The sequence below is a fragment of the Lathamus discolor genome, chromosome 5 (assembly GCF_037157495.1).
Source record: "Lathamus discolor isolate bLatDis1 chromosome 5, bLatDis1.hap1, whole genome shotgun sequence".
NCBI classification, from domain to species: Eukaryota; Metazoa; Chordata; class Aves; order Psittaciformes; family Psittacidae; genus Lathamus; species Lathamus discolor.
This window is the reverse complement of record NC_088888.1, coordinates 61,437,056-61,461,082: the sequence shown is the minus strand read 5'-3', so window position 1 is coordinate 61,461,082 and position 24,027 is coordinate 61,437,056. Positions and strand designations below refer to the sequence as shown.

Sequence of the window (24,027 nt, the reverse complement as noted above, 5' to 3'; positions counted from 1 at the left end):
GCTCTTCGGGGGGGTCGAACTCGTTCGGCGGTGGTATCGTATTCTCTTGTTATTTTCTCTTATCAATATTATCATTTGTGGTAGCAGTAGTGGTTTGTGTTATACCTTAGTTACTGAACTGTTCTTATCTCAACCTGTGGGAGTTGCATTCTTTTTGATTCTCCTCTCTGTCCCTCCAGGAGCAGGGGGAGGGCAAAAGGGGGGGAAGTTAGCAAATGAGGTTTGTGATTGGGTTTAAACCACGACAACAGGACAAGGGGTAACAGGTTAAAACTTAAACAGGGGAAGTTTAAATTGGATATAAGGAGGAAATTCTTTCCTGTAAGGGTGGTGAGACACTGGAATTGGTTGCCCAGGGAGGTTGTGAGTACTCCATCCCTGGCTGTGTTCAAGGCCAGGTTGGATGAAGCCTTGGGAGACATGGTTTAGTGTGAGGTGTCCCTGCCCATGGCAGGGGATTTGGAACTAGATGATCTTGAGGTCCTTTCCAACCCTAACTATTCTATGATTCTATGATTCTATGCTTCTCAGGTCCAGGGAGCAGTATCAGCCTATTCAATTTCCTTGGATTATTTCTTCTTTCTATATTGCCTGTGGACAAGACACTAATGCAGTAATAGGGTTTTTGAATACATTGATATTTTCATGATACTTTAACATTATATTTTTCTTTTTTTTTTTCATTACCTTTTTTTAAGTGTATATGTATAAAGAATACATACTTGGCTGGAGGCAGTTGCAGCTAAAAATTAGTTCCTTCTGCCTCATTATCTCTGAAACTCCATGTTATATTCTGAATTGCTTCCTAGAGAAGATTTGTTGCCATAAGGCATCAATCAACATATGTTGTGATTAACCTGATACTACAGAATAAAAATATGTCAAAATCTTCTCATGAAAATATCTTGATGTGTACGGCATAGACTTTCAGACATTTACCATGCCAGATTCCAACATGTTTACAATGATCTATTGTTTGTCTTGGCACTCTGAGGGGGGAAAAACCCTATGGAAATAAATTTCACTGAATACAATACGATAGACTGTAATAAGTGTGGAAAATAAACCACAATCTTTTGGTGCTCCCATTTTATTTTGCCTAGGGTCACTACTTCTTCCACATTATGTTGTTGTGGTTAGGGATGTCTGGACAGCTGGTTTTCAGAGAAAAGTCACAATAAAGGGAACAGCTTTAGGAGGACAGGACATTAACTGTAGGCAAGCAGATGACTGCATGAAGAAATGTGATTCCTATCAAGCAGCCAATAGAAAAAAAAAAAAAAATCTCAAAGACCTGAAGAAGTCATGCATGGAAGAGAAAATGAATAAGAAGTAGATTTGGACAGTCTTGTATATCACTTTCAAGAGCCTCAGGATAAATGAAGTAATCCTCCTTTTAATGCCAAATAATACGCATAATTTGCAAAGAAGCAGAATAACTTGCTTGAAGCAGTTTTAGACATTTTTGAGTATCAGATGAAAAACATAGCAGCTATAGTTAGATGCCCTTTAGATTGTGCATTTCCAATAAGTATTTAATTTTCTTGAACATTTTTGATAAGACCTCACAGAAGACTGTGAAGAAAATACACCCGGGGTAGAAATTAAATGCTAGTATATTTTAAAACTGGGTGAGAGATGGGAAAAGAAGCCACTAATAAGGGTAGTACACTCTTAAGTTAAACAACGAAGGAATCAAATAGTGAATTGCTGCAGATTGTGGCTACAGTCACTGTTGCTGCATTTATAGGTTATGGGAAAGACTCACCAACAGGCAGTTTGTTTCCTACTGTGAGCTTCTTTTGTGAAATGTTTTTATGAGGATTTTTTTGCAGGAAATCTTTATGCTTTGCTCTATTCTCTGTGTTTGCTATTTAGTCTTCCTTTGTCAAACAGCATTCCAATTTGCTTTTGATTTTATTACTGGTTTAGTTTTACATTTGGGATACCTTTTCCTATGTAACTGTACCAAAACCAAATTTGTAATACAGAAGCAACTAAACAAGGTTCCTCTTCTTATATTAGAAGAGATAAGTACTGCTGAACTGATGGACATTGCACTACTATACAGCTCAAAAGAAATAATAACTGTTGATTCAAAAGAGACTTGTCTGGCCCACATTCTGTCATAAGTGGGCAGTAGCAGATAGGGACAGAGAAATGAGCTTAAGAACAAAGCATATTTGTGGCGTTGCTTCTTCAGTGGTTTTCTTTAATGATTTATGAAGCAAGGATTTTGATTAAAATTAATATATTGAAGTATTTAATAATCCTTGGGGATTTTTTTTTTTTTTATTTTAGTTTGCTTAATTGCAGAGCTAAACCTGATGCAAATACATTCATTTACAATTATATCATCAGGGACTGTCAGATTCATTATGAACCCAAGATAATTAATTGTGGTTGCCTGTGAGTTGAATTTTGGCTAGTCTGTGCAGAATTTCATTTATGAGCGTGCTAGAGGCTTTCAGATGGGAATGCACTATGTATTAAAGCACTCTTCAAAGTTCAAGAGTATCAGGGCTTTTAGCAAGCCTCAGGCACAGCTGCTGTCTTACTGAAGCCACGCAGATCCCAGCTTGTAACTTGCACACTCATGGCAAGTTCTCAGCTCAAGTAAAGCTCTCCTGCATGTATTTGAAGAACATGGCATATACCTGGCCATATCTTGGAGTCAATACGTGGCTCTGTGCCAGGCTTCCAGTCATGTAGACACATATAATTTTCTCTTTGCCTTCACAAGTACCATCCAACATCATGTTACATCTTAACAGTCAGATTCAGAAGACTTTCTATTCTGTATTCTGTGTATGTGTACAATTTTTAGTAGAACAGGGCTAAACATTAAGAGGAAAAGATGCATAAAGCTATCTCCCACCTTGAAAAAGTGTATTTCCCTTTCCATCAAATATATATTTAAGTATAAACAGGTACTTCCACTCAACCAGAAGTTCACCAGGCTAAGTTCCTGAGTACAAACAGATCCTGGGAGATCCACTCCTTGCAATGTTTCAAACAATTTTTATTCCATTATTTCGGAGAGCACTTTAAAGATGGTATTTATCAAAAAAAGGGCTTAAAATTTGGTTTCAGGTGATAGTCGTTATCTCATTTCTCACCTTTTTCTTACAATTCTCCATGACATTTTGTGCCCTCCTGTCCCTTTTTCTTATTGGGCACTTTTAGTAGATAGATAGTTGAATTTTATCAGGAAATGTAAGTATATTCTGTAAGACTTATGCATTCAAAGAATACATTCTTATAAAAGAAAATAAAATTCTCAGGCACTTCCAGCCTGACGAACATTTGCACTTGGTGTTTGTGGAAGCTTTTGAACTATGTGCAAATTCTTGATCAACCACCTGACAAATCATTAATAATGAAAAGAATAAAAGGAAGTGATCCAATTGTTGGCTACAGATAGCTTTCCTAGCCCTAGGCACAAAAATAACGGATAAATTAGATAATATACATAATGCAGATGTAAAGTTGAACAGTAATTCAGCTGCTGCTCAATTCCATGTTATATATTACAAATGAGAAAATTAAATCAACTTTCTAAGCAAGATGGCTTTGACAGATTTTGTCCATGTCTGTTATTTTGCTCTTGTTAGTACATTATTATTCCATATTAATTTTATCTTCATATGGGTTTTCCCTTTGATGTCAATTTCTACTTCAAAATTATAATTCTTATTATAAATTTTGCTCTTGCCTCTCGAAATCTTTGGTGAATATCTCGTGCAAACACTTGCAGTTCTTGATTTTAAGGCAACTGTTCTATAATAGATATTATTTTAAATCCATTCCTTAAGAAATTAGAAATACTTAAATGGAATTTTAAATTAATTTAATGGGGAAAAAAAGTGATTGAAATCTATTGTAAACTGCCACTTTAATTTTTTCTCATATTCATACTTAATCCACCTTTTAAATGTGTCCCAATTCTGAGTTTCCTATTTAAGAGGTACATTCCTTACTTTAACTTAAAGGATTTTGTGTGCTTGAGTCTTTTGAAAGGCAGAAAAATTAATTTGGACTAAGGTATAATTGTTTATATTTGTTATGCATGTGGGCAGGGATTTGTATAAAAATTACATGTTATGTGATATTTAAGAGAGAAGTTCATCCTCTAACTGTTCAGAGAATACAAACAAAAGAAGTATGAATAAAAAATGGTAAGATTTTGTGACCTATTTAGGTATATATGTTGCTATTCTTTGATAATACTAACTTACTTACATTCACTGAGATATATGTAATTACTCTTTATTCTGGTTTCAATTCAGGCACTACGAGATAGCTAATCACTTTATTTATTTATTTACTGTCATCATAGTACGCAGTTTATCCAGTTCGCTGCATAGTGAAGTTTTCCTCCATCTGATAATGCCTTCAAATGCTTGATTGCAGTATAACTGACATAAACTGTGCTTTATAAAGAATAACTAGGATGAAACTTAAAAGATGACATGGGTGTTTGCATGAAACAGATAGGTAGATGACAGGAATATTTATTTGCAACGTAAGTGGTAACACCTCATTTCTTACAGTTACATTTCAGGTGAAAATAGTTTGTTCTATAGAGGTAAAACAGATGAATGAGAATCAGTGTAATGTCTCGTACTGAAGAATCTGAGAATACACTCTTCCATCTGATGCAACTCTTGTGTTCAAACACAGCTTTTGCACTCTAATGAAGACTGGTGGAAACAAACTTTCAGAGAAGTACTTCTCGCATATGCAGAAGAACTAACTTTGATCTCTCTGGTGTTATAAAAGAAAGAATCAGTCAGGCAGAGTGGTTTGGCACCAAAAATATTACCTCTGTGAAGGGAAGCTCTCAAGTATTTGGGTAGCACAAACTTGAGTTTCCAGGAGACATCTGCCCTCACCAGTGTTGCATCCACATCTGGTCCTGCTCAAACCCTCTGGGCTACCTAGAGAGTTCCCAGGAAGAAGCATTACTCCAATTTGCTTTCCATACTCTCCTTCCTGGGGAAGGAAGAGGAGGCAGTAGGAGAAGAACTGGTGGAACAGGAATGTTGCTCTCGTTGCCTGATGACAAAGTTGACTGCAACAAAAACATGACCTTAGGACACAGGAAAGAGAAACTGGAAAATTCTTCTGGGTTGGTGCCTGTAAAATCAGGCACAACTCTGTATATTCTCTGCAAGTATATAAAGTTGAAATTCCCACTAAACTCATCTATACAGAGAACTACTGTACCCTTTTGAAAATCATAGAATCATAGAATAGTTAGGGTTGGAAAGGACCTCAAGATCATCTAGTTCCAACCCCCCTGCCATGGACAGGGACACCTCTCACTAAGCCATCCAACACAAGGCTTCATCCAACCTGGCCTTGAACACCGCCAGGGATGGAGCACTCACAACCTCCCTGGGCAACCGATTCCAGTGTCTCACCACCCTAACAGGAAAGAATTTCTTCCTTATATCCAATTTAAACTTCCCCTGTTTAAGTTTTAACCCATTGCCCCTTGCAGTATTAACTTTCAGCTTTGCTGTTGCTGTGTATCTGGCCTTTTTGATCTTTTATTTTTCCCCTTCAATGTAAAGCTGATCTGTCTTGACTTCACAAAAGTCAAAATCAACAGAAGGCTTTCAGATTTAATTTGAAACATTTCTCATTTTGAGTTTCATTGTTTAAATCCTGTGATCTGATTTTCTCATCTCTTAAGACTCTTCACAGTCTCAAAGGAAAACAGCTCCCAGGACACAGGACTAAATCATTAATCTTCAAAATCCTGTATCTAGGGATGTTTCATCTGTTGTAAACCTGCAGCTTTGCGCAGGTGAGTAATCATCTCTGCCTTAATAAAGTTGGTAATATAGTTTGAAATGAAATTTGATTCCTCCCTTTTTGTAAGGAGCAATATATTTGAAAATTAAATATTAGGTCATTTGTTTGACAGCTGCTCCATTATATTAAAGTCAACCTTCCTGTAGTCATAAAAAAAGCAAAATGTGAAATAGTGATATCTTTAAAAAAATAAATAAATAAAAACACTTGGCAATTGCACAAGAAAATGGCAAACCTAATTTTTTTAGATGATTTTAGTAAGTAGATTCTTCCTGAGAAATATCTTTCCTGACAAAAATAAAATTCTACTGTTGCATTTCATATAGTTCTTAAGGAGAGAGTTCAATAAGCTTAAAAGTAAGTATTTAATAGTAACTATATTTAATATTTCAGTTCAAGTTGGTATTGCACAATTCAGACCTTTATAAATAAACTTTTATTCATGGACCAGTAGTTGAGCATATAATGAAATAATGGAAATACCCACATCTACCCAAACTGCCTTTAATTCATTTGTTACATATTGAGTTTTCATTGCCTTTCCATTAAACAACTTCAAGGCAAAGGGTTTAGAAAAAGCAATCTTTTATTCCAGTACATGTAGAGATATAGAAGTGCAGCAGGAATTAAACTCACTAATCTACATCATTGGTTAGTGCAAACCAATGGAACACTATTGACTGCAGTCTGCAAGTGCTTATTTCACTGGGTTCAGTATTCTTCAGTCACGCTGCATTCGTCTAAAAAAGTCTGTGTAAGAAAATCTTCTGACTTTTTCTGTTTCTGGTTTTGCTACTAAAAGTTATTCATTCAGTATTTCAGTGAAGATTACCATCCAGTATAAACTGAATAAACTCCATTAAGATCAATGGAGTTTTGCTGAGTTTATACAAACTGAAGCTCTAGGCCTGTGTACATGTGTGCTCTACTGTTTCCTGTTTCCACATGATTGACATTCATGATTTGATTTCCTGAGATGTAAGACAATATTCAAACTTCTTGCAAATATTGAGCAAGTCCCTTTTTCTTTTATTCCATCCTTCCTGTATTTTCTTGTAGCAATTTCAGTGATGTACCTTTAAAAATATTTATTTATTATGAGATAAACCACTGCTGAAAGATTCAAGCAATAGATTTCCTCCCTTCCTGTGTTTTCATCCTAACAAGAAAAGCTAGTAAACCAGGCAGTCTCTGTTTTCAAGCATTGTTAAAGTTGGTAAACATGTGGTATTTCTGTGAATTGGGAAAAAAACCCCAATGTATATAAAGTTAATTAAGTTTTAGGTTTTGGTTTTGGTTATTTTTCACGAAAGATTGTTGTGCGAGTGGTCTGTACAAGAGAAAGAAATTATTTATTACCCTTTTAGTTCCTCCCTCATTTTCATTTGATTTCTTCCAGTCTATTTACTTACTTTCACTATCCCTCTCCAAAACACTTAAAGATTCAGCTATTTTCTTAAGTTTCCTCATAACTTATTTTCTGTTTAGATGAGCCAAGTAGGATGCAGAAACAGCACGGTTGTCAGTATACAAAGACAAATAATGAACATGATTAAGATATCAGAGGAGTGAAGTCTGAATATAAAATTTGCTAAATAATAAGCCTGATTATTCAAGTTAATAACGGGAAGCCTGTGATTCTGGAAAAGAACCTAAATGACTTGAGTATATTATTTGCTCACTGAATTAGTTGCTCAGCACCAGTTACAAAGGCATGCAGATGGCCTCTCTTGCTGTAGCCAGAATGCTTGTTTGTGAGATACATGGCTATTCCAACAGCACTGAAGGCATAGTTTTGCTTCAGGGAATATATAACATACTGAGTATGCATTCTTAAAATGTATTAATATTAATCACACTTACAGGTGCATTGCTGAAAAAGGAGGTTCACTTCATTTTTAAGGATCCCTCAATATATTCTAGAATATGTATTCAGAGTGGCTCCACTTATATGACAGAGATGCCCCAAGACATGCAGGCAGGCTTTTGAATACTGTATCATCTGATTGGTATTTAAGATCTAAAGAAAACGGATAAGGCAACAGAAAAAAAGTGAAATCAAATATAAGGAAACATTTCCTTACCTGGAAGGGTTTTGACCAATGAAGCTCTGAGCTCTTTCTTACCAAACGTGAATATAACAGCTTTTTTTAAGGTAGTTTTGCAGCAAGCATTAAACTCTGTGTGATGAGCAGCTGTTGGGGTTATTTAAATTTCATCATATTTTGCTTGCCATTTCTAAATAGATGTAATAGTTTTCCTCATTTAAAGAGACTTACTTAACATGATATTTCAAGGGATATAATTTGCAGTAGTATTTTAAATGGTCATGCTAAATGATATTTATAATTTCATAACCTAGATAGTATTAAAGAAACCTTCACACAAGAAGAAATACAATAAGAAGTTGTGTGATTTAGGTAGAATAAAAACAAACCTTAGATGTACAGTTCAATCTTCTTGAAATCCAGTCCAATTGTTCAGTTTCATGATGCAGACTTTAGGGTAGGCTATGAAATTTAAGGACACGATCAATTAGAGATTATCCAAAATGTTTTACAATGACCTTTTCTTGAGAAATTTCAGCTCATGGATTCAAACACCTACAAGCATTTGTAAAAGTTCAGATAGCTGTACTGTTTGAGATCCAAGTCTTTATAAGAAAGTATCGATGCACTCATATTTCATTGCAGTCTTGCAAACCCCTATATACAAAAGAGGAAATGGCTTCTGCAAATCTTTTGATATATTTTTGTCTTTCCTGCACAAGTATATGGAACAGTACTAGTAATTTTTTTTTTCATATGCATATATGTTTAAAGTTTTTTCTCTATCTGTTGGGAATTGAACACTGGTAAAAGCTCTTCAAAACAAATTAGCAGAGATACTCAGAAGCCCCCAAAGAATGCTGGGGAAAGAATTTGTAACAATATCTTTGATAGTTGCTCCTAATTTTTCTGGTTATTTTCTTTCTGGAAATACATTTCAATGCTCCTTGGATAGATTCCTTATTCACAGTTATACCCTATTTTAAAGAGGATTTAGTTTTCTCTATATGAACAGTTATCTGTTGTATTGGAAGTTCTCTATGTTTTCAATGCAGAATAGTCTAGAGACTATGTAGACAGGGCAAATTCTCTGGATCAGTGTCTGCCTTCATAATGGGTTTCTGCACTGCTGTTGCCATAACGAGGCTGCAAGCTGCAGGAACTGTAGTAATGAATCATCCTCACTTGTACAGTAACCTGGATAGGTGGGATGAATCACCCCCTGGAGATGCTTGACTCTCCTCATCAGGTGAGAGCTAAAGGAGAGGTGACAGCATGGACTAGACAGCTAACTTTCAGAATGTTAATGTCAAATGATGAATTTAAGCAAAATAGTTTTAAATTTAAAGTAAGTTTGGAATCTTTTTATTTTCTTTGTCATTGGCTATTTGGAGAATTATTTTTCTCTCAATAGTGTTCATTTACTACATAGAAAGTAGTCTTAATTAGCTCAGAATTGCTCACCTTAATAAAAAAAAAATGCTCATTGTGGTCATAATGTTTCAATTTATCTTAATGTGTAAAATATTTACATGTGAAGTCATAATTCATCTGACCCCAAATCAGTATTTCACTACCAAACAGAAGAGAAAGGCAGCTCACAGAGGCAGTTCATCCCGATGTGAGCTCAATGGAATGTATTTTATACACCTGTTATTTGTGTGGTTTGAATATGTGTGTTCTGAGCCCACCCTCCATCACAGTAAATCAGCTCGGCTAACCTCTCTCAATTCCAAATTATAAACAGAACTTAAGTCAAATAAGGTGTTATTTAAAACAAGATAATTGTTTTAAACTAAGCACTTAAAACTCAGATGTTTGCACTTTTATGATATTTGTCGAATGCGAAACCCAAAGTGGAGACTTTTGCGGAGGACTACAAAAATACTCCCGTGCATTCCTTTCTGCAGGTACAGTTCAAAGAGTTTGCTACTGTGACACTTGGCAACCTCTTTTTTAGGAACTGCTGTTTTGAGTAGTTGTTTTGCAGCATGGCATTATTCACACAGATTTTTCTTAGGAAAAAACATATGTGAGTCTTTGAAAACACATAGGAAATAGCTGAGTGAAATCACTGTAGTCAGTACCATTTCAATAAACAGATAGTGACTGACATACATATTTTACATGTGGTTGCCTGGGCCACTTGTTTGCAAATGTGGAAAGTATGTGGTAAAATAATCCTTCTGCAAAAGACGATCCCATGAATTAGCAAGGGGTAACATGTTAAATGCAAATATAAACAAATCCTGTTTCTTCCTTTAGCCCAATTCCTTCTCCTTGCCTTTTGGCCTACACAGAACCCTACTGGCTGGATGCAAAATCCTTCCCTCAAGCCAAGTCTCTCAGCAGAGAGTGTCCTTGAAGGGTGATTTCAGTGGACATAGTACAGTATGCTCTGTATTGTATTATTCAAATACTTATTCAAATACACTGTTACCTTCATAGTCAACCCCTTAAAGCAGTGCTCTAACCAGTGGAAAGGAAAGTAAAACTAGCTATCAGAAAATGGTGTGTGTAAGAGTATTCCTGAATAGATCTGTGACTGGCCCCAGGATAGTGGTCCATTTGGGATTTAGAGTATTGAGCCTACTTAAGTTCCCCTGAGATCTCACAGCTTCTGGGCTCAGCATCCGATGTCTTTTACATCCGATGTCTTTTACTTATGTATACACCATCCACTAACTCTTCAATGGAAAGTATATGATAAAACCTTCAAGTAACAAACAAGACCAAAGCCTTAGTCTTTTAAATGTCATAATAACTGGTCATTTTTCATATAAGGTCGTACTTCCTGCAATGAAAAAGAAAACAGATTTTTAAGAATTATTCCAACATTGACTTTAGCAGGTGTGTCCCAAATTCTTGCAGGATTTAAGATATTCCCTTTATACATGCTAATAGGATATGAGATTGAGGCCATGCAAGTATAAGTATTCAGCTAATATGAGTTTTAACACTTTGAACACTAAAAGCACTAAAGAAGTGATTTGTATATTAGCACAGTTCCACTGAAGGCACTGGAAAGAAGCTGAGTTACATCACTCCAGGTTCTGGCTTTAGTTACTGGAAAAGACTATTGTTATTGCAATTCCCATATAATGGGAATTTGTTTCAACTGTGAAGTATGGTAGTGATAATTCCATACATCTATTTTTAGTAAATGTACATTTTTTTCTTAATGCTTTTAGAGAAAGGACACAAAAGTATGTCCCTATTTCAGCAGGAAAAAAGCTGGCTAGAGAACACAGTTATGATACAAAATTCAATGCTGATAACATATTACAGCAAGTTAATGCACTTCTTTTATTGCTTTGATTGTTCTAAATACAAGATAGTTTAGCTATTCTCTGAGATTTAGATTATAAAAGAACATAATCTCACCATTTAAGGAATATTACATTTGCAAATGGATACATTTTATGCCTTCTTAACAGCTTTAAGCCTTTCATTTTCATTCCAGCTGTAAATATTCTATAATGGCAAAAGAATATAATGTAAACTCAAATTCTCTAACCCAACCTTTTTTACAAGTAACACTTTCTTTTAATAGCACATTTAGCTAATACTGAATTACAGAGGAGGTCCAACAGACATGACATCCAATGTGACATCTGCGTTAATATCGAATTAATCCTTTATGATCAATGCTGTTGTCATGAAAACTAGACAAATTAATTAAACAAGTCACTTAAAGTGTTTCTGTTTTCATGCAGCTTTTTAATCCTATCTTGATGTTAATTTTTCCTCTTCTTGGATTCAGAAGATCCATTTGTTTCCATTTAATTGCACTCCCTGAAGAATACAGAGTGTGTGTGCACTCTACTCCGATACAGAGCACAGTGTACTGCAGTGTACTCTGAGGATGGGGAACACATTATGTGAGGGTCAGCAAAAATCAGAAGTTACCCATTAATTAGCCACTATTAGAGACACAGTAAAAATGGAAATGGATACTTTTCAAAACTGGAGATTGGTATTCATTATACTCAAAATTAACACCTAATAGCCAAAGACATTAATTGATTAATTGATATACAGCCTTTTTAATGATATTACATGGCTTGTTCGGAGATCTTGGAACAGGTAGAAAGACTATCTTACTATGGCAAAAACTGCAGGACGTATCACTTTTTCTCTGAAATCTAAAATTTTCAAACTGGGGTAATATTTATGTATATCTTGAGGCCTAGGGCCACACATCAGAGGGGCAGAAGTAACCTGTAAAGAGCTATGAAGCTGACCATATCTCTGAGAACACCTAGCATGATTTCAAGCTTGCTAATTCACAGATTTAAGTAACACAAATAGCCAAAATACAGTGAACAATAGCAAGAATATCAAGCACTGGCTGCAAATTGCAGATCCACCATAGGTGCTACACAGATACTACACAGCTACACAGCTGATTCAAAGAAGACATGTCCATTGATCTAAAAATGTGAGTAGTTCTGTAAATTTTCCCCAACATGAAAACCTCTTGTCTTTGAGGGATAAGGCTAACTAATGTGACTTGCAGCCAAAGCAATTTTTATGTTATTTTGTTAACCTGTTGTGATTGTTATTGCAGATGGCCAGAGATCAAGTACTGAATTCCGCATCAGTTATCAAGGTTATCAATGCATGTGATTTTGCATTGGAATGAAAGTTAAAAGTATTTTTTGTTACTGCTGGGCACTTTTTTCCCCTATTTAAAAAAGGAATCATGATTAAATGAGTAACTTCAGAAATAAATTCACATCTCTTCATAGAAGAAAGCTATTAGATCACAGCTTCTCTAATTTCAGGAGTATATTTTTTTATCGGTGGAGGCACTGGCTTGAGTGTTGGGACATATCTGTTGAAGTTGTTACTATGCTTCAAAACATTTTGAGATTAGATTCCCCTAATTCAATAGTAACAGCTTTAAATATATATGTACCTCAGGTCAGTACCTGCATCATCAGGTATGGAACATGTGAAAAAGAGTATAGGATTGAATCCTTCGGAGGGAGGTTTTAATAAAACTTGAAGACTCTCTGTGAAGTGTTTCAGCATTAACTATTAACAGCATGTCAGCAAAATGTTTTTTTCAGCTATGAAGTGTTTCAACACTGACTTATTTCAATCAAAATTGAAATATTGCTGAAGTTTCAGGCAAATTTAATTTTTATGTAATATTTGCATTGCTTTTCATAAAAGAGAATATACAATAACAGATCAATAACAAGCATGACAGTGAGAAAAGGGTAATCAGGAGATCGCTGTAATACAGGTGCAGTCTTTGATATATAAGTATAAATATCATTGTCTTAATGAAGTTATGGTATTCCATGCCTTAAGACAGGCTAGGCTGAAATAACTTTCCTTTTTCTCTTACCAAACTGCCCATGACACCAATGTGTCTAACGTTTCCACTTATGATAAAATAATATTACAAATTACAATGAATGTAAAAAAAAATCTCTGTAAAGTACTCTAATATATTTCTAGCATAACCAGGCAATCTATCTTATTAAATTGTTTTAGGGATACATTTCAACACAACTCTTATGAGTTAGAACGGTGAGTGTCATTCCAGGGTTTCCTAAACCCACCTAACTAAACTTTTTGTCTGGGAGGAAAATATATTTATTTAGTTCATGTCTCCGGCAGAAGTTTCTTGAAAACCTCTATCACTTCAGATGTCCAGGAATGCTGAAATAACCCAAAGGCTCTTGAAGTTGCCCATTACTGAGTTGTTCCTTGAAGGAATAGTAACTTCATCATAGATTACAGCTTAAACTCAATTTTCCCCTGTAAGGCAGCAGACTTTCTGTCTCAGGCTAAGTGTGAATCAACAACAAATGTTATAGCACATACTAGAATTTTATAAATGATCACACTGTGGAAAATTATGTTTCCTTGAATGAGAAGAGTAGATGACAAGTATAAAACTGTAAAAGCAGGCAGTAGCACTTTGATTTCAAGAAAATTATTAGCTGTTATCTAAATAGTCTTCAGATCATGAAGCTACTGGACTATTAGGTAGCTTAATATTCTATGGTGCCTTCATACAGAGCAGTAACATTTCCATTCTATTTGCTGCAGTATGTGCACAAACAACAAATACTGGATTACATGTTGGTCTCATACATATCAATATAATTCCAGAATAACAGCTAAAATCAGTGAAGCAATTTCCCTGAAATTAATCAGGTTGAATCCATTTGTGAGGGCAGAGAATTTAGCTCTACTATGGTCTTTTTCAGTGTCCTTTCAGCTCCAGAATTCAGTTACTGATTATGTACGGGGAAAGAGGACATAAAAGGAGAGCAACATCATGGTATTAAGCCTTAAATAAGCCTGAAGAGTGGCTAAGGCTACATTGACTTTATTGAGTACACAGACCAAAAGTGTCTAGGAAATTATCAATACTTTCTGTATTCATGTTGCTGTGTGAGAAATAATGTGGTATGGAAAAGTTCAAGCTTGTTCCAATCATCTTGTCTTCTTTTCAAGTTGAGAAATGTAGGGTCTAAGATGTACATCGACAGCTTCTGAAACAGGTGATATGAATCTCATTCTAAGATATAAGTTAAAATTCTGATGTCTGAAACAATGAAGGCTGGTTGCATGAATTTGTCCTGAGAAAAGTTTAATCTCCAGAGAAAGATTCATCCTGTGTTAGTGTGAAGAAATCTCTTTACATGTCGCAGTGTATCAAATATGTTCCAGAGGGCTGACAGATATGATCAAGGACCTATGAAAGACTCATGCTGCTGCAAAGAATCAGCTGAGAAGGAAGGAAAATATCCCAGGGCATCTAACTTGCTGTTAATTGTTTATATATGGGCAATTGAAACCCTACCTCTGTTGACTAAGTTTTATACATTTGGTATTTTTTGCACAAAGGTAATTTTGATTTGATTTTTGACACGGTAATGTTCAAAGAAGGTTTGGCTTTACTGAAATCAACTTTTTCATTTGACAAGTTAATATTCTTGAGTAATTACTTCTAAAGCATAAAATAAGGTGATATTGCAATGTTTTCTAAGTCGCTATAGGCTACATTTCACCTTGCATACTAAATCCAAAGATATTTGAGAAAGCTCATATCTAAAAACACACTTTCTTTGTTTTCAGATTTTGCATAGGAGCTTTATAAATATAAGCTGTCTGACAGGTTGGACAGAAACCTCCTAGGAATGATCCAGACATCTCAGTGTCATAAACTCTAATTCCTACAGTGATTTTAAACTCTATTCCCTAATCTGAATTTAACCTTTTGGATTTGAGCACTGCTTTTTTAGATCTCATCTAGGTTGTGAAGCAAAATGTCTCTGTGTACATAGCCTATTTGAACAATTGTGTTTCACATTGTTGCTTTCATTGTTAAGTATGAATCTGAATAATGCATGACATAAAATTACAGGATGGGCAATTTAAATTGAGCTAGCACGGTATGTTGCCGTATTTTGAATCTTCTGACTTGTGTATGCTTGATTACTCAACTAAATGTTACGTTAATATTTCTTTATTTCCATTTAATATTAAAGAGCATGTCCTCCAAATCCTATTGTCATGTCTTTATAGCCAAAATAAACCTGGCAAATATTGTTCAGTATATTAATACAAATTCAAATAGATTCATTGGAATTATATACTGGTTACATTCCATATGTTGAAAATAACTATCAGAGCAGTAGGTATATCTCTGCATGCTCAAACAATGTCTTCGGATTTAATATTTCATGTAGAAAGCTTAGGTGAAAAAAGGTGGCAATCAATATGATCAAGGAAAATTAGCAGTAAGAAATATCTCAAGATGATAATTTCTCCTTATATGCACAGGAGACTCATGTTTTTTGGACTCAAAAATTGATTTCTGGAAACTTCTTGGGGAAAACAGAGCATTCTTTGAATATATGTAAACCATTATAATCTAGGTTCAAGGTCTATTTTATCTTTTCAGTGTTGAGAATAAGAAGTGTAGATTTTCTTTAAAATTTATTCTTTTTGCATTTGTTATAGCAGTCAGGGATCCTGATATAAAACCTTCTGTGAAGAATGAAAAGAACTAATAAAGCAAAAGATGGATTTTCCTAACCATAAATAAACAAATATAAGTAGCTGAACACATTCTAATCATCCGTTTGCAAATTAAATCTATCAACTGAAGGAGTTAGGTCTTTTCTCCTTGGAGAAGAGAAAGATAATTGAGGGGGACCTCATCGCAGTTTTCCAGTCCAATACTTAAAGGACAGCTACAAAGAGATGGAGGAACCACATGGAGAATACAAGGAACAATGGGTAAAAGTTGCGCCAGGAGATCTTTCATTTTGATGTAAAAAAGATTTTTTTTTATAGCAAGAACAAACATTCACTGGACCAACATTGCAGGGATGTGGTAGTGTCCCCATCACCAGTGGTTTTCAAGATGCAACTGCGCAGGGTAACCAGATAACCTCATCTGGAATCTTTTACCCATGAAAGATTTTACCAGATGATCTTTCAAGGTCCCTTCCAACCTGAGCTGTTCTATGGCTGTATGATTCTGTGAACTGACATGATCAGAAACATTTTTAATCAAGATGAACTCTGATGGGAAGACTAGTAGGGAAACACTAGAAGGGTCCTGGGGAGGAGAGTTTGTTTTGTAAGGAGATTAAAATATACTCTTTTACCTAGCCTAGAAAGAGGTCTAAATGAGGTATAACTGCTGTTTTTAAACAAAACAGAGGGTAAATTCTGGAAGAGCGATATTTAAGCAAATAGATAATTTTGGTGTAAAAGCAAATGAGCTTAGACTATCCTGGATACATTTAAGCTAAAAGCTTAAAAAGGTTTTAACTGTAGAATTCACACTTTTCTTCATATTCCAGTAGCCACCAAAAGAGTGGGTACATTTACAGGCGAACAGTAACAGCAGTAAATGAACTGTTAAGTGTATAGTGAGAATATGTATTGTTAGAGGTCAGGTAAATACAGGTGTTATAACTCAATCCTCATAACTGTGCAAGTAAATAAGACAATCAATCTTTCAAAATTCCAACATAAAAATTGCTTTGCTCTCTGCACCTAGCTTTTAGTTTATGAAAGTTTAAGTCCAGGAAGAAGGATTTTCTCTGTCTTTTGTTGTTTTTTTTTTTTAATAGGACTTCCTATTTTTAGTCCCTGAAGGTCATCATGAGACAGTGCACAGTATCTACAAGACAGCAAAGTGCCAGTTTGGGCTGCCTGCATTTTAAAGGGGTGCATTTCCACATTTGCAGCACCACTGTACAACCATTCACTTTCTGGGTGGAGGTTGACTGGTGTGTGACCAGCCCAAATAGAATCATAGAATAGTTAGGATTGGAAAGGACCTTAAGATCATCTAGTTCCAACCCCCGTGCCATGGACAGGGACACCTCACACTAAACCATGTCACCCAAGGCTTCATGCAACCTGGCCTTGAACACTGCCAGGGATTCACAGCCCCCCTGGGCAACCGATTCCAGTGCCTCACCACCCTAATAGGAAAGAACTTCTTCCTTATATCCAATCTAAACTTCCCCTGTTTAAGTTTGAACCTGTTACCCCTTGTCCTGTCACTACAGTCCCTAATGAAGAGTCCCTCCCCAGCATCCCTATAGGTCCCCTTCAGGTACTGAAAGGCTGCTATGAGGTCTCCACACAGCCTTCTCTTCTCCAGGCTGAACAGCCCCAACTTGCTCAGACTATCGTCATATGGGAGGTGTTCCTGCCCCCTGATCATCCTCGTGGCCCTCCTCTGGACTTGTTCCAGCAGTTCCATGTCCTTTTAATGCTGAGGACACCAGAACTGCACACAATACTCCAGGTGAGGTCTCACAAGAGCAGAGTAGAGGGGCAGGATCACCCCCTTTGACCTGCTGGTCACGCTCCTTTTGATGCAGCCCAGGATACGGTTGGCTTTCTGGGCTGCAAGCACACACTGCCGGCTCATGGTCATTTTCTCATCGACCCGCACCCCCAAGTCCTTCTCTGCAGGGCTGCTCTGAGTCTCGTCTTTGTCCAACCTGTAGCTGTGCCTGGGATTGCTCCGACCCAGGTGTAGGACCTTGCACTTATCATGGTTAAACTTCATGAGGTTGGTTGGCATCAGCCCACCTCACAAGCATGTTGACGTCCCTCTAGATGGCATCTCTTCCCTCCAGCGTATCAACCGGACCACACAGCTCAGTGTCATCGGCAAACTTGCTGAGGGCGCACTCAATCCCACTGTCCATGTCAGTGATGAAGATGTTAAACAGGACCGGTAGCAACACGGATCCCTGAGGGACACCACTCGTTACTGGTCTGTCTGTTAAGTGTCCTGAAGGCCAGCACTTCACAGAGACATCTGGGGAGTGGAATAGTAGACCCCAGGACATGCAATGGAACTGCTACAAAGAGGGAAGTAGGGAAAGAGGTGACACTACTTCCATCAGGAATCACCCTCCTCAGTTCCTCAGCCTGCACAATACTTGTCATTTAATAAGAGCTGAGTATACCATGTCATTACAGCCTGTTTAAAACTTGTGTCTATACCCTGGGAGTCACGAAAAGAAAAAGCCTTCAAGCATAGGAGGGTCTCAGTGCCAGAAAAATTCATTAAAGAAACTCTCAGGATACAATGAGTTTCCCATTTTATAAGGTGAAAAACAATGTAGAGAGTGTGAATGTTAACCCACAGATAAAAGATTGTCTTTTTGTATTCTCAGTGATGCAAGTTTTGACCTTCCACTTATCATTACAGATTTCTAGATAGTGTAGAATAGAGCCTCCATGGCTAGGAGTGTGAAAGAATGGGGAGCATTAAAGGGAAGGCACATCTTTCATTGTGTGTGATGGGTAAAGAAAATGCTCCTTTTTACCAAAACTACATTTCAATACCATCACTATCTTTGTTATCAAATACAGTATTTTTGTGCTTTTATTACAAACTTGAGTTTAGGCTCACTTTCTGCTGAAACAATGACTCCAAATACTTTCAGGGAAATAAAGGTGATTCTAATCTAAATTGTGCTCGCACAAAGCTCTTTTCATTACAAGCCCAGAAGCCAAGCACAATATATTGTCATTGTTTAACCCCAGTTAACAACTAAGCCCCACAGAGCCGTTTGCTTGCTCCCCACCTGCTGGAATGGAGGAGAGTGTCAGAGAATAAAAGTGAGAAAATTTGTGTTAGGACAGAGACAGTTTAACAGGTAAAGCAAAAACCACGCACGGAAGCAAAGCAAAGCAAGGAATTCATTCACTCATTCCCATGGTGTCCTGGGTTCACCAGTAGCTGTTTTTCTCCTTCTTAGTAGCTGGTGCAAGCTCTGTGTTTTGACTTCCAGCCTGGGAACAGAGCTGATGACACCGATTGTTTTCAATTGTTGTTAAGTAATGTTTATTCTGGATAAGGACTTTATGAGTCTCATGCTCTGCCAGGGACGAGGGGAGTCTAGGTGGAAGCAGAGACAGGACACCTGACCCAAGCTAGCCAAAGAGGTATTCCATACTACAGTACATCATGCCCAGGGAGGTAACTGGGAGTTACCTGGAAGGGCACGGTCTCTCTTCAGGGGGGTTGAACTTGTTCAGCAGTGGTATCGTATTCTTTTCTCTTGTTATTTTCTCTTATCATTATTATCATTGGTGGTAGCAGTAGTGATTTATGTTATGCCTTAGTTACTGGACTGTTCTTATCTCAACCCATGGGAGTTACAGTCTCTCAATTTTCCTCCCCATCGCTCCGGGAGTGGGGAGGTGGATGGGGGAGGAAAGAAAGAGGGGAAAAGAAGAAAGGTTGGGGAGTGAGTGAATAAGCTCTGTGGATCGGTTTAAACCATGACACATGGTCAGGCAATTGTTCAGCCATCTCCAGGACAGAAGGGCTTCATTACCGGTGATAGTTACTTGGAAAGACAAATGCCAGAACTCCAAATGTCCCCACTTCCTTCTTCTTCCCCCAGCTTTATACACTGAACATGACATTATATGGTATGGCATATCCCTTTGGTCAGTTGGGGTCAGCTGTCCTGGCTGTGTCCCCTTCCAACTTCTTGTGTACCCCCAGCCTACTCCCTGATGGGGAGGTGTGAGGAGCAGAAAAGGCCTCAACTCTTAAGTGCTGCTCAACTGTAACTATAACATCCCTGTGATATGAAATTCTGTCTCTCAGGTATCATATAAGAAATACATTCTTTTTTCATGGAAAAACCCTAAATCTCTGCCAAAATAACTTACTTAGTAAGGAAATTCCACAGAGAGAAATGGTGTACAGGTAATCTAGAGGATTAGGAGTAAAAGAGCATCAGTCAATATTTAAAGCCTTTACATAAGGAAAACTAGTGGAGATATGAATAAGGTGTTTATGACTATTGTAAGGTTCACAGAGGTGAGCAGGGAACATGAGCATGAACAGAGATATGAATTCTGAACCACTATGAAAGTCTTTAGTTTTTTTTTTTGTTTGTTTTAATATTTTTTGTTATTTCACAGTTGAAAAGAAAAAATGTCAAGTGTTATTGGCAATCAATAAGTAAAATTGCATGCTTAGCTTGGGGAAATTAAAAATATAGAATGACATATTACAAGTAGATATTTCACTAAAGTTAGGGGCCGCTTGGAGGGATTGTTTTGCTTTCATTAGCTCAAATCTGTTTTCAAATCAAATACCTCTCTGCGCCTGTGGAGCTAGTGAGAGGTACTGCAGCAAGATACAAAAGGAGCTAGTTCTCATTAATATTTGAGGATCTATTGCATATTTCTGTTGTGTACAGAATCACCAATATACATTCAATAGTGGGCTTTAACAGAAGCAAGATCAGGCTACCTAGTCTTTACTATCTGCATATACATGCACGCCATATGCACAGTTAAAGGCCATTTACTGAGGATTTATTTCAGTTTTTTTCCCTTAAAGTTTGCAGTCATAAGTTAGGATGCAGTCATTAATTACATCCATTCTAAACAGCCTGTAATCTTTCTTCAATATCAGTCAATATGAATGAAAAGTGTCCAGCATATACAAGTAGCCATTGCTTGTGAAAATTTGAGATTCAAACGACAGATGGTTGAAGTCTGTCTCTGAATTCCCTCTGTCACAAAAACTCAGAAAAGAAGACTTCTTTTACATATAATACAGATAATAGAAGCTTGGAGTTATTTTTCCTTTTTAAATTACTGATTGGAAATTTAATTTATCCCTAACACTTAATAAACCATAAACATTTTGTACAGGCATCAAAACACTACACAGGACATAGGTGTGTGGTCTCTTCATTTGCCTGAGGGATAAAAGTCATACAGAGGGAGCTGAACAAACTCAAGACATGAGCCCTTTTGAATAACGTGAAGTTGAACAAGGTCTAGTGCAAGGTCCTCCACATGGGCTGGGGCAAATCCTGGTATCAGTACAGGCTGGGGGGGATGAAGAGATTGAGCAGCCCTGCAGAGAAGGACTTGGGGGAACTTGTGGATGAAAGGTTAGACATGACCTGGCAATGTGTGCTCACAGCCCAGAAAGACAATGGTGTCCTGGCCCACATCTAAAAAAGCGTGACCAGCATGTCAAGGGAGGTGATTCTTGCCCTCTTCTCCACTCCTGTGAGACCCCATCTGGAGTACTGTGTTCAGTTGTGGGGCCCCAACATCAAAAGGACACGGAGCTGTTGGAGCAAGTGCAGAGGAGGCTACGAAGATGATCAGAAGGCTGGAGCACCTCTCCTATGGAGAAAGGCTGAGAAAGTTGGGGTTGTTCAGCCTGAATAAGAGAAGGCTCTGGGGAGGCCTTATTGAGGCCTTTCAGTATTTCCAGGGGTCTTATAGCAAAGATGGGAGTAAACATTTTAGCAGGGCTTTTGCAATAAGGCAAGAGTTAATGGTTTTACACTAAAAGAGGGTAGATTTAGACCAAGCATAAGGGAGAAATTTTTTACAATTAGGGTCGTGAAACACTGAAACAAATTGCCCAGAGAAATGGCAGTTGTGCCATACCTGGAGATGTTCAAGGTGAGGCTGGAATGACCAACCATTGAGCAACAATCAACCAACCAACAATCTGAGCAGCCTCATCTAATTGAAGATGCCCCTGCTTATTGCAGGGAGGTTGGACTAGATGACCTTTAAAGGTTCCTTTCAACCCAAACTATTCTGTGATCCCATAATTCTATGATTCCTTGTTCTAGCTTTATTATTTCCTAAAGTGGCTGAAAAAACAAGTGTTAGTCTCTTAGCACAGCTTTATAAAAGGAATGACATAATTCACAAAACCCCAAATTTGCTGTGAAAGAAAATTATAGATTCATAAGATTCATTACGTTAGAAATAAAACCTACAGTGTTGTGGCTATTTGGGGTTTCCTCATAGACAGCAGCACTGTTTGCATTTTACATGATAATAGCTGTTTAAAGATTTATAAATTATTCAGGCAAGATTCTTATCTCCTGTTTTTTTTAAATGTGACAAATATCAAGTTTAGTTAGGGGTGATGTTACAGTTTGCCAAAATTCTATTTGATATTTATTTGTAAAGGTTAAATGAACTGTCAAAAAATGCTTAGTCAGGGATGTCTTATAGAAAGTAATTTTCAGAGACCATGTTTAAGAAAACATTAATTCCTATCACACCATACAGTATAAAGCATATTTATTCTCTTACTGATATTTAAAAAAAAACACTTCTCTGGATGTAGAATAAAACAGTGAATAATAAAATAAAATGCCCTACAAGCTTCTTGTAGTTTCTATTGCCCTAGTCATTAAAGCAGTCATCTGTCTCTACCTGATTAAAGCAGCTGTTTCTGCACGGTAGGTGACTTTTAGCTTGTAAAACACCTGTAAACAAACCTGTCAGACAGATAGCAATTCAGAGAGGTTACAGAACTTCCCATTTTTAAACTACCAGGGGTTTAAATGGTCCCATCTACATCCACAACAGGGCATCTTCAGGCCACAGCCATAATGTCACTGCACTTGAAGAGATCGAGAGCAGCTGTGATGTTTGCAATCTTGCACTTCAGTCTTTTTTTTTCTGATCAAGAATAGAAGACCCTCTTCATGGACTATTTGCACATAATGATATCTCTTTGTGCAACAGCTACTTGATATTACTTGATATTTGCTCTGAGATCATTATGAATTTGACCCTTACAGCCTAACAGCCAAATCAATGCTGTAATTCTTACCAGTGTCCATACTACAAAATTCCACAAGGCTGGATATCTCGCCAGGCTTGGCAGGAGCTTGCAGTATGTGAACAATTCTATTTGAGAACCGAATTTAATTTAACACCTAAGAAATTCTATTTGAGGACCAAATAAATTTAATACCTATAAAACCTCTTCACTCAACTGGTCATAGAAAAATCAAGCAAACAACACAACACTAATAAACCCCCCCACAATACATCCTCCACCCCTAACAAATAGAATCAGATACTTCGAACCTTAAATTTGGACTAGTATTTTTTTTTTTTCCTTGTGCTTGCTGTGCCATTTAAAGCTTTCCTAACCATTCCTGTGGCTTTAGATACACTAGAAATCTCAAAGGCTTATTAAGCTAGTTCTTATCAGAAATTACAGTAAATGGGCAGCTAGCTAAAATACTAATCTCCCAATGTGCAGCTTAAGCTTTGTATCTAAAAATCAATCATATTTGCAAGCAGCCTGAAATATTATACATACTGCAGTCTAGTGTTAAGTACCCTACCATATCTAGCTTTTGAATTTGGATCTCAGGACTCACTCTGTCATGAATTTCATTTTGCAAACATCCCCATAGATTTCCACAAAATATATTGTGCAGTTATGGATGTATCACCTGAAGCAAGTTTGTCTTTGGTTCCTGTAGGATGTCCTACAACATAGGTGGTACAGTAAATTTAGAGTGTGAACGGGATTCATTGTATCCACAGCGTACCATACAACATGTTGTTGCTCCAGCAAAGATGACTGACTTAGATTTGTGCAAGGAAGGACAGTCTAATGTTAATACTCATGTTCAAACTGCATACCTTACATTAACATTATCTTGCTCCTTTTCACTTTATTGCTTCACCTGCAACTGTGTCCATGGGCAGAGAAGTCTAAATCTACTCCTGTTTTCACAGTAAGATACAGTTTCTCCAGATAAAGGCCATTCAACTTCATAAACTCAACTGGTGTGTAGAACACAGCATGCTGTGTGTGTTTTGTTCTGTTTTC

The 24,027-nt window shown here is 36.9% G+C and overlaps 1 long non-coding RNA gene across 1 annotated transcript in view; it reads right to left on the bottom strand.

Annotated features, from left to right (window-relative positions):
* LOC136014400 (uncharacterized) overlaps positions 1–24,027 on the bottom strand; it is a 50,327-nt gene that overhangs the window by 9,435 nt on the left and 16,865 nt on the right. Inside the window, exon 2 of the long non-coding RNA XR_010612681.1 lies at positions 8,261–8,333. This is a non-coding gene — a long non-coding RNA (uncharacterized LOC136014400). The remainder of the gene's footprint in view (positions 1–8,260; positions 8,334–24,027) is intronic.